This window comes from Elaeis guineensis, chromosome 12, assembly GCF_000442705.2.
Source record: "Elaeis guineensis isolate ETL-2024a chromosome 12, EG11, whole genome shotgun sequence".
Lineage (NCBI taxonomy): Eukaryota > Viridiplantae > Streptophyta > Magnoliopsida > Arecales > Arecaceae > Elaeis > Elaeis guineensis.
Window position 1 is genome coordinate 26,792,189 of NC_026004.2, and position 13,006 is coordinate 26,805,194.

The window sequence follows — 13,006 nt, forward strand, 5'->3', positions numbered from 1 at the left end:
TGTAGGCAGACTTCATGCTACCTCCGAGAATCCTAGATTTACGAGCTCTAGTGCTAGAGAGAAGAGGAGGCTTTTGAAGCATAGAATAGCGAATGATCAGAAGAGAGTCGGTGCTCACTCCATCCTTTTAAGCCTTTTTATGTGGAAGGGATTAGGCCGAACTAGATATCAAACTGGTTTAAGCAAAGGAAGCCTTCAGATTATTATTTTCTTTTCATATACATTCTTATAAATATTTAAAATTATATATTTTATAAATTTATTATTTACTATATATTTTTATAAATAATTAAAAAAATTATAAGAATATCTTCTCAATTTGAACCCGATTTCACCTGCAACTCCTGCACTTTAAAATATGTAAAACGAATCCTTCTATTTAGCAGAGTGTATCAATATGACCTCAATGTCCCCTTAAGTGCTGACGCATTAATTTGCCATTGTAAAGGATAGACATACCCCTCTCTTATTTGAAATAGATTTTGATGGCACCCCTTCCAATTCTAAGGATCGATCGTTATGCATCCATCGCTTTCGATATCTTTTTTTCAATGAAATTCTGGTGATGACCACCATCCTAAAAGATTAGTGCCTTATAAGCCAATCGCATAGTTGGTGCGATAGGGACTCTTCTGTAATAGCTTCCAATTTATGTATTGATATTATTTATTTATGAATAAAATAAGATATTTTATTTCATTATTTGCTGTATTTTATTTATCTTTAAGATTATAATGAACTCCATAGATTAGGATAATAGTTTTAGGACCATGATAAGATCATATCAGTGAGACCTAAAATTCTAAAGTCCTAATCTAAAATATTCTCAGTCATTGGATCATTGAGTCGAGGATCAATGATTCTGGTAAAACTGGCATATCCTATGTATGCTCAATAGAGAGGGTGATTGATCTCATAATTACTTGTATGGAGATACTAATATAAGGATATGGGTGCTTATTAGAGAATGAGTTTATTAAATTGATTCACAGAAAAAATATCTTATGGAGTCTTACTTACATATCAAAAGATGATTCTCTAATGGGAGTTGTGCAAGTTATCCTTAGACCTAAAACCACCATGATACTTTATGCACATGAATCCATATTTTTGATTCACACTCATTCATGACTAAGTCATGTACAGGATATTCTAAATATGGTGAAGTATGCATGACGGTTGTGAGAAGGTCAATAAGAAATTGATCACTCATAGTAAGAGGAGATGTCATCCTATATATTATCATCTTTAGATGACTCAGGAAGTCTTTGATCAAAATAGATTGAAAATTAAAAAAAAAATTAATATTTCATTATTAGAGTCATTGTTGATTGATAGATAATCGATATGAATATATAATTGAGTTTGACATAATTCCATACTCATATACATATTCGAGATGTGGGATGATCGAAGGATTGAATTCACAGTAATTTACCATTGAAGGGTATATTTGATATTTCTATCAAATTTTTTATCTTTTGGATAGTCATGATATATTGCTAGATATCAATTTTGACTCGTAGATATTTATAAATTAAAATATTTAATTCATAAATCAATTAGAAAGAGTTCTAATTGATCAACTTGAATCGACATGTATTGGACCTAAATCGATTGAAAGAGTTCCAATTAAATTAGATCAGCATATACCTAGACCTACTGCTGACTAGATGTGAAACTTAATAGATCACATATATAATGGATTGAATCAAGAATCTATTTGGAATAGATCACAGATCATTAGATCCAAATTGGGTTGCTAATCGGCATGCTAGCACATGTGGCTATCCCTAACTCTTTAACCAAATAGGATTTGGTTTAATATCTTGTTTTTGGCTCACCTAATTGAGTGAGACTTGGATTAGGTCAAGCCATGAAGGGGCTGCCAAGAGTTGGTGCCTCCTAGCCTCATCCACATGCCTAAATAAAGAGTCCCAAGCGCATGGATCTCTTCTTTGTGTTGGCGCAAAAAAAAATGGGTGCTACATGTATTTCAGCATGGAGAAGGACCAAAGTTTTTTCTGCTTTGGGTCTCTGACCCATGTGGTGCCCCTTGCTTTATCTCTCTCTCTCTCTCTCTCTCTTCCATGCCTAAGGATAAGCTTTGATCAAGTCCATGCCCCTTGAGTGGTGCAGAGTAGGAATTTCTACAAAGAGTCATGAGGAGAAATCATTTTATGATGTTTGTTGGTGCCAAGAATCCTTCTATCTTGGGCAGATTGGTTGGTGCCTCTCCTGATCTCTTCTCTTACGCTTTAGATGAGTTTTGGATCAGATCCAATGTCACATGGCATGACGTGGAAGCTTATCTGAATGAGAAAGATATATATGCATCTTTTTGATTTTAAAATCATGTATCAATTTCTTTGACGAGAAGTGGCATGCCCCTTGGAGTCCTTCTGCATAAAGAAACTTATTTGAATACGTTGTAATTCAGATAATGGGATGCCAAGCCTTGGGATATGATAGTTTATGTGGCACCTCCTCTATTCCTATAAATTGGGACCTCATCCGAGAGTCCAGGGCATCAAAACCACTTCGATTCTCTTCTTTCTCTTGAGATAAAGTCTTCCAAGTTAAGACAAGTCAAGAGAAATTCAGATAAGAGTAGTGAAGAGGACAAGAAAGGATTTTGAGATATTAAAGAGAGGTAGGAGAGAGTTAAAAAGGAAAGAAGAGTGTTCTAAGAAATCTTTGAGAAGGATTTGATCTTAGAGAGACTAGAAGAATTCTTGGAGGAAGAATTCAACAACAAGATTTCTTGAAGGAGTGTCCTTGATCAAGTTTAGTATAGATCACTATTGGAGGATAAATATTTGGATGCCTCATGAAAATCGATCGACCATCACAGGTATTCTTCTGAACAAATGTTTAAATTCAACTTTGATTGTGATCATCAAGGGATTTCTAGGTTCTAGGATTTAGTTGTCATGGTGTTCATAAAAGAAAATTTTTTAACATCACCCTTCCACTGCCATACCATAACCCTATAGTGGTATTAGAGCCACCTTTGATTGATTCAATTAAAGGTCTAGAGCATGCTATGATTAGGATATGATCCTGTCTATTTTATTCTTTATGAATAATATCTACTTTTGTGTTATAAATATTGTAGTGTATAATATTTTCATATTAGGATGTGCATGAGACCATAAATCCCTCATAAAAATTATATTAAGTCATATGGTAGAAACTACAAGCTAATCGAGTTTGGAATTGATTGATCAATTGATGTCTAAAAAAAGTAGTTTGAGGTGTTTACTTAATTAAGACCATTGTGAATGCACAGGGAGCCTCCCTCCAGTCTTATACTTATTTGGCCAATTGGGTTGATTAGTTTTGAATTTGAGGTGCTTAGTGTTAAGATTACTACCCAAACCTTCTTTCATGCTAAGCCAATACCATGTCAAAAACTGTAGTAGATTTGTTGTGCTATCTATAAGGCTTACTTTGATGATTGATGTGGGATTGTCTTAGTATATTTTGATGCACATGATATATTTGATAATGTTGTCTTATTGTGCTATCCATAAGGACAGCATTGTTCGATATGACCATATAAAAATGAAGGATCGGACTTAACTAAAATATTATAGCTTGTTGTGCTATCTACAAAGCTGTAAGTATTTTAAAGATAAAAATTTTATTGAAAATTGTATGGGATGCAATTGGAAAGAAATTTTCTACCTTTGAACTCATAAAAGTTTATTGTGCTATCCACAAAATTTTCAAAAAGAATCGAGATCTCAACCCCACTAAAAAAATCAAGTAGGTTTTCTCATTCACTATAAAAGAGAATTTTGATATTCGATAAAATAGTGAAGACACAATTAGATATAAATTCTCATCTAGTTGTGAATGTTATCATGAGTAGTTTGCTTATGCATTGTTTTTTAATTATGTAGATTAATTCTACATTATGACATCTCCATTATCACTGTGTGGCATATTGGATGTCAACAAGTTGATCAGTTCTAACTATGTAGATTGGTTGAAAAATTTGAGAATAGTCCTCACCCAAGAGAGAGTCTCCGACATTCTTGATTCCCATAATCTGAGTCTGATCAAAAAAATGCTACGGAGGAGGAAAAGATCACATAAAGATGTGGCAAAATGATAGTATGACTGTCAAATATATCATATTAGCCTCGATGAGTAATAAATTACAGAGACAATATGAAAGTATGGATTCTCAATTCATACTACTCAACCTTAAGGAGTTGTATCGAGAACAAAGCAAGATTGCAAGATATGAGATATCAAACCAATTATTTCGTGTGAGGATGAGTGAGGGCACATCTATCCAAATCTATATGTTGAAGATAATTCATTGGATCACTCGATTAAGTCAATTAGGATTTGTAATAGATGGAGAGCTCAATAAGGATTTGATCCTGCATCACTTTCAAATTTCTTCTCACAGTTTGTCATAAATTATCATATGAACAAATTGAACATAAGTTTGTCAGAGCTGCTTAATATGTTAAAGACAGCTAGGAGCTACTTTAAGAGTGATAAGACTCTTCTTTTTGTGGATAAGATCTCCGAGAATAAGGCAGGCATGAAGGGTTCAAACAAGAAGAGGTTGAATCTTAAATATGGCATCTTCAAGATGAATGATGGTACTGGTAACCATTACGGCAAGTAGGGACATTGGAAGAGAAATAGCAAGAGCTATCTTGCAAGTCTGAAGCAGAATGCAAATGTTATATCTAAAGATCTTTATATGATACATACCAATTTTTAATTAAGTAATTCAATTTTTTATTCTTAGGTAATAGATACTGCCAGTGCTTTTTATTTATACAAATTATTGCAGGGACTACAGAGAATTTGAAGTCTGAATAAGGATGACTTTGAATTTTTCAGCACTAGTGGAGAGTCCATTCATGCTAAAGCTATTGAACCTACTTATTGAAATTCCTTTCGGACAAAATATTAGAATTAAAAAATTATTTCTATATGTCAAGGCTTATTAGAAATATTATTTCTGTACCTTTATTATTGCAACAAAGATTTGAAATTAATGAAAAGGGCAATAGCTGCTCTATTTTAAATTCTAATGAATTCTTTAGAAATGCATTTGTAGAGAATGATCTTTTATTCTATCACTTAATGATTATATTTTTCATGTTGATAAAAATAAAAAGAGAAAAGAGAGAAGACATGAATATCACATATCTTTGGTATTGCCGGCTTGATCATATTAGTGAGTCAAAGTTAAACAAGTTGTACAAAGAAGTATTCTTTGATCCTTATGATTTTGAATCATTAGAAACTTGTGAATCTTATTTTTATGAAAAAATAACCAAATCTTCATTTATTAGATATGGAGAAAGGACAAGTGAGTTATTAGGTCTTATATACTCAGATGTATACTGACCAATAATAACTCAGATCAGAGGAGAATACTCTTATTTCATTACTTTTACAGATGATTTATCAAAATTTGGATATGCGTATTTAATGAAATATAAATCCAAAGTCTTCGATAAGTTTAAAGAGTATTAAAGCATGGTTGAAAAATAAACTAAAAAAAATATTAAAATTTTTCGATCTGATTGAGAAGGAGAATACTTGACTAGTGAATTTATCGAATATTTTAAAGAAAATAGTATTTTCTCTGAATGGACTCCTCTTTATATACCACAATTAAATGGTGTATCAGAAAAGAGGAATTGCACCTTATTAGATATGGTGTGGTCTATGATATACTTCACCAATCTTTCTATCTCTTTTTGAGGATATATCTTAGAAACTGCTGTATATGTCTTAAATAGGATGCCTTCTAAATCTATTGCTAGCATTCTATATGAGATATACAAAGAGAAGAGACCCAATCTTAAATATCTTAAGAGATAGGACTGCCCTGCTTATGTCAAAAAAAATTTTGGATATAAGCTTAGTACTAGATTAGATATGTGTAGGTTTGTAGATTGTCCTAAGGAGAGTATGAGATATTATTTCTACGATCCTATTGAATAAAAGGTATTTGTCAATAGGATGTTACTTTTATGAAAAAAGAGTTTATCTATGAAAATGATAGTAGAGAAATATTAAACTTGAAGAAGTTCAAGACCTACAGACTATCTCACTACTACCTATGGATAGTCCATAAGATATTTCTCAACCAAAAGTATCCACTGATGAGATACATCCACGATACACATCTTCTCTTCGAATGTCAGATAGAGTGCGCAATGCACCTTTGAGATATGGGTTTGTCATTGAAAATGATAATGAGACACACATTATTCAGGATAATAATTCTCTGATCTATTTGGAAGCTGTCATGAGTAGAGACTCAGATAGATGGCAAGCCATAAAATCCAAAATAGACTCCATGTATTCTCATTAAGTATGGATTTTGGTTGATGTGCTTGAGAGTGTGACCCCAATAAGGTGTAAATGGATCTTCAAAAAAAAGATTGGAGTAAATGGTCAAGTTGAAACATACAAGATTAGGCTAGTGGCGAAAGATTTCAGGCAAAAGCAAAGAATTGAATATGATAAAATTTTTTCATCAATAGCAATGCTCAAGTTTATTCAAATTTTACTTGCTTTAACTGCATATTATGATTATGAGATCCAACAGATGGATGTGAAAATAGTCTTTCTTAATAATTTTTTTAAAGAAGAGATTTACATGTCTTAGCCAGAGGGATTTATCTCTAGTGGGAGGGCAAATCAAGTATACAAGCTTAAAAAATCTATTTATGGATTGAAGCAAGTATCGAAGAGTTGGAATATCCATTTTGATGAAATAGTCAAAGAGTTTGGCTTTATCAAAAATATGAATGAACTATGTGCGTATAAAAAGACTAGTGGGAGTGCTATTATCTTTTTAATTTTGTATGTGGACGATATACTTTTTATTGAGAATGATATTCCAATATTACAGTTGATCAAAACTTGGCTATCAAAAAAGCTTTTCATGAAAGACTTGGAAGATGCATTCTATGTACTTAATATAAAGATCTATAGAGATAGATCTAAAAAGATGCTAGATTTATCCCAGTCTAGGTACGTACATAGACCTTGTGTTAAAAAGATTCAACATAGAGGAAAGTAAAAGAAGTTAATTCCAATGAATCAAGACACATCTTTCCAAGAAGATGTCACCTAAGATAACTTAAGAGAGAGAAAGAATGAATTCTATCCCTTATGCTTCAGCTATAGGATCTATTATATATGCCATGCTATATAACAGATCTGATGTAGCTTATGCTTTAAGTATAGCTAGCAAATTTCAGACTGATTTAGGGGAGGATCATTGAAAAGCTATAAAAAATATTCTTAAGTATTTGAAAAAGACTAAAAATATTTTTCTCGTATATGATGGATCAGATTTGAAACTAGAAGGCTATACAGATTCTAACTTTCCATTTTGATCTAGATGATAATAAATTTTTATCAAGATATGTATTTACTTTGAATCGAGAGACAGTGAATTGAAAAAATTTCAAACAGCAGACGGTAGCTGACTTAATCATTGCAACAAAGTACATTTCTGCTAGTGAAGCTACTAAGAAAGCTATCTGAATGAAGAAATTCATCATCGAGTTGGACGTAGTTTCAGAAATTGAATAATCCATGCCACTTTATTATGATAATGCTGGGACAATTGTTCAAGCAAAGGAACTAAAATCTCATCATAAATTCAAGCACATCCTAAAGCACTTCCATCTCATTTGAGAAATAGTTAAGAAAAAAGATATGACTATAGAATGAGTAGATATAAAGAATAATATAGCAGATCCATTTACTAAGATCTTGTCTTAGTAGCAGTTTGATCGCCACCTTGATTATATGGGTATTAAATATAAGGGCGTTGGCTTTAGTACAAGTGAAAGATTAAAAGATTAGTATATTGTAAGCCAATTACATAGTTGATGTGATAGAAATTTTTTTGTAATATCTTTCAACTCATGTATTGACATTATTTATAAATAAAATGAGATATTTTATTTCATCATTTGTTACACCTTATTTATATTTAAGATTATGTTGAACCTCATAAATTAGGATAATGATTTTAGGGTCATGATGAGATCATACCAGTGAAACTTAAAATCTTAATCTAAAATATTTTCAGTCATTGAATTTTTGAGTTGGGGATCAATGATTTTGGTAAGACTGGCATATCCTATATATGCTCAATAAAGAGGGTGATTGATCTCACAATCACTTGTGTGAAGATACTAATACAAGAATATGGATGCTCATTAAAAAATGAGTTCACTGAATTAATCCACAGGAAGAATATCTTATGAAGTCTTACTTGCATATCAAAAGATGATTCTTTAGTGGGAGTTGTGCAAGTGGTTCTTAGATCTGAGACCACCACGGTACTTTGTGTATATGAATCCATATTTTTAGTTTATACTCATTCATGACTAAGTTACGTATAGAATATTTTGGATATGGTGAAGTGTGCATGGAGGTTATGAGTACATCAACAAGGAATCGATCACTCCTTGTAAGAGGAGATGTCATCCTATATATTATCATCTCTAAATGATTTAGGAAATTTTTGATCAAAGTAGGATAAAAATTAGAAAGAATTTATAATATTTTATCATTAGAGTCATCGTTGATTGATGGATAATTGATATGAATATGTAATTGAGTTTGACATGGTTCCATATATACATATTCGGGATGCGGGATGATCGAAGGATTGAATTACACAATAACTTACCATTGAAGGGTATATTTGACATTTTTATCAAATTTTTTATCTTTTAAGTAGTTATAATATATTACTAAATATTAATCTTGACTTGTAGAGGTTTATGAATTAAAGTATTTAATTCATAAATTAATTAGAAAGAATTCTAATTGATCAACTTGGGTTGACATGCATTGGACCTAAATCGATTGGAAGGATTCCAATTAAATTAGGTCAATATATATCTGGATCTATTACTGACTAGATGTGGAACCCAATGGGTCACACACATAATGAATTTGATCAAAAATCTATTTGGAATAGGTCACGGATCATTGGATCCAAGTTGGGTTGCTAATCAGTATGCTAGCACATGTGACTAACCCTAACTCCTTAACCATATAGGATTTGATTTAATACCTTATTTTTGGCTAACCTAATTAAGTGAGACTTGAATTAGATCAAGCCATGAAGGGACTGCCAAGACTTGGTGCCTCCTAGCTTCATCCACACACCTAAATGAAGAGTCCCAAGTGCATGGATCTCTTCCTTATGTTGGCACAAAAAAAGGGTGCTACATGTATTTTGGGTGGAGAAGGACCAAAGCCCTTCTGCTTTGAGTCTCTGACCCATGTGGCACCCCTTGCATTATCTCTCTCTCCATTCCATGCCTAAGGATAAGCTTTGATCAAGTCCAAACCCCATAGGTGGCATGGAGCAGAAATTTCTATGAAGAGTCACGAGGAAAAATCATTTTATGATGTTTGTTGATGCCAAGAGTCCTTCTTGTTGTGGTCCAGGTGGTGTACCCAAGGCCTAGAGGACCAAGGCTAAGGCCAAGGTCCATCATTCATGAGGGCTTCATGGAGGCTCTAGGGCTAGTTGGGCCCTAGGTTGAAAGGCTGTGGACCTTTCGGGTTCTTGAGGTCTAGGTTATGTGGGCCTCAAGGGACTAACTCTTTATGGACTAGGTCTGGGCCTAGAATAGGTGAGATTAGGTCGAGTCATGGGTGTACATGGGCTTGGGTTAACCTAATCTCCCATAGAGTTGGTCAAGGGAGTTTTGGGTTTGGATCACTTGACCATGTGTTTATATATACATGTACTGTGTATAGGTTTGATGAAGCCAAGTAATAGACGACTCTTTCTCTCAAGTCTCTCTCTCTCTCCAAAAATTCTCCATGCCCCAGGAGCAAGAAACCCTAGGGTTTCTTGCCGCCAGGTCCTAAAAAGGAAAGAAAAGCAAGGAGGCGCTAGCCCCTTCCCCCTTGCAGCCGCCAACCAGATTGCTCTCACCCCTCTTGCAGCCACCCAAGCATCAGGTCCAGGATCTGAAATCTCTTGAGAAGAGGTTGGTACAAGTTTCTCTCAGATCTGGAGTTGATCTGAGGTCGTTTGAGGCGTAGGTGAGATCTCCATCAACAGATCCACAGGAAAGGCTGCAGCAAGATAGATCTGTAAGGTCTGTCTCCATCTACCTTCTTCTCTATCTAGAATACCCCGATTTGAGATCTACAAATTGGAGGACCTCGGTCCAGATCTGATCTAGTTGGGTACCAGATCTTGGATTTTTTAGAGGTCATTTCAGAGGTGTTCTTCATCTGGAACGAAAGGCTGATGAAGAAAATAGCAACTAGGCTGATTTCGTCAAGGGCCTTGGATCGTGTCCAGAAGTCTCCAGATCTGTTCGTTGCTAGTTCTGCTGCACCCAAGGTGCGTGGGAGGAGCCGGGATCATGCTCCAATAGTTGGTATCAGAGTCACGATGGTGAGGAGGTGGTTCCAAGCACGAGAAGTTGAAGATCCCAAGTGCTGAAAATTTTTAGCAAGGTACCATCAAGGTATATTCTACACTTCTTGATTTTATATTTTTTATTTGGCTTAGATCCAATCATGGGCAGCAATATGAAGGTCAAGTTCGAGAAGTTTGATGGCAAGGAGAATTTTTTCTTGTAGAAAATTTGGATGGAGGATCTTCTGGTGCAAGCAGATCTGGATCAGGCTTTGGATGAGAAGCCTGAGGGAATGACAGATAGACAGTGGGCATCGTTGGAGAAGAAAGCATGCTCGGTGATCAGAGGATATTTGACGGATGCGGCATTGTATTCGGTGCTGGAAGAAAAGACCCCAAAGGGCCTTTGATCGAAGTTGCACACCATGTATATGGGAAAGAATATGTGCAACAAGCTAATGCTGAAGAAGAGATTGTACAGTCATCGGATGTAGGAGGGATCTGATGTGATTGGCCACATTCAGAGGTTTGACCAGTTGTGCATGGAGTTGATGAATATCGGGGTGAAGCTGGATGAGGAGGACAAGTCCCAATTGCTTTTGTGTTCGCTGCCAGGATCATATGACTCTTTGGTGACTACACTGCTCTACGGCAAGTAGACTCTGGAGTATGAGGACATGGTCTCGATGCTGAGGTCTAATGAGCAAAGAGAAAAGTTGACTAGAGATTGAGCTCCCCAGGAGGGTTTGGCAGTAGGGGAGAGGACAGATAGAGGCAGAGGCAAAAGCAAGTCCAGGGGGCGGTCCAAGTCCAGGAAGGAAAAGAAAGAGATGAAATGCTTCAAGTGCAACGAGTTCGGGCACTTCAAGTGAGAATGTCCACTATGGAAGAGCAAGAAGGGAGAAAGAAGTGGCTCAGAATCAGTGAGTGCAGTTGCTGGACAGCAGGTGGAGGATGATCTACTTGTGGTATCAGATGGTCATAGGCATTATACAGAGGAGTGGATACTAGACTCTGCATGCTCACATCACTACACACCACACAGGTCTTGGTTTGCGACATACACCAAGACAGATGAGGGATCAGTGACTCTAGGCGACAATCATATTTGCAAGGTGACTGGGATAGGGACAGTCAAGGTGAGGATGTTTGATGGGATTATGAGGACATTGATAAATGTAAAGCACATCCCGGAGCTGGAAAAGAATCTGGTGTCACTAGGCTACTTGGAGCGTAGTGGATACAGCTTCAGCAGTAGGGCTAGAAGCGGAGTACTGAACATCTCCAATGGAGCTATGGTAGTGATGAGAGGTAGGAGTTTGGACAATAACCTCTATCGCATGGAGAGATCTGTGGTGACCGAAGAGTCTGATGCAGCAGCTGTAGCACAGGACTAGCAGGGGACTTACAGGATGTGGCACTACCGCCTAGGCCACATGGGTGACAGGGGGCTGAGGGAGTTGAGCAAGAGAGGACTCATCTCTGATCTGGAGGATGATGCTACAGGAGAGATCTGTGAGCCTTGTCAGATGGGAAAGCAGAGGATAGTTCAGTTCAACATCAGTACAGCCCGCAGTGCAGCCCCTCTGGAGTTAGTACACACGGATGTGTGGGGACCAGCCCCAGTTTTAGCAAGGAATGGGGCCAGATACTTCATGACCCTGATTGATGATTTCTCTAGGAAACTCTGGATTTACTTCATGAGAGAGAAGTCAGAGGTCTTCACCAAGTTCAAGATCTGGAGAGATGAGGTGGAGAAGGAGCAGGGGAGGAGCGTGAAGTGTCTGAGGTCAGACAATGGTGGAGAGTACACCAGCAGAGAGTTCCAGGACTACTGTGAGGAGTGTGGGATCAGGAGACACTTCTCAGTTAAGGGGACTCCACAACAAAATGAGGTGGCCGAGAGGATGAACAGAATACTTCTGAAAAAGGCACGATGCATGAGGCTGCAGGCAGGGCTTCCAAAGGCATTCTGGGTTGACACAGTTGACGCAGCGGGTTACTTGGTCAATCGATCACCTCACACCAGGTTGGATGGCAGGCTTCCAGAGGAGGTGTGGTCTAGGAGGACAGTTGGGCTGGGCCATCTACGGGTATTTGGGTGCACGACCTATGTGCACATTGGAGCTGGTGAGCGGAGCAAGCTAGATGCCAGATCACGCAAGACGGTATTTCTAGGCTATCCACGAGGAGTCAAGGGATACAGGCTGTGGGATCCCTTGGAAAAGAAGGTCATCATTAGTCAGGATGTGATTTTTGATGAGGAGTCAGTCCTACGGAGGTGAGCAGGCATGGAGGAGCAGCAGGAGCAGGAGGAGGTCCAGCAAGGCGCTGCTGGACAGCTTACCTCTTTTATTTTGCCTCTTGCAGGTACTACGGGAGGACATGATATTCAGGTGGAGAACCTACCTAAGGTGTCTCCACAGGTGGAGAGGACTCGGACGGATGATCGAGGTGGAGAGGTTCAGCAGGACGAGCTGGACCGAGGACTGATATCGATGTTGCCCTACACAAGCCCAAGAGGACCATCAGGCAACCAGACCGATATGGCTTCGAGGAGATGCTGTCATATGCCCTGGTGACAGTGAATAGAGACCCATA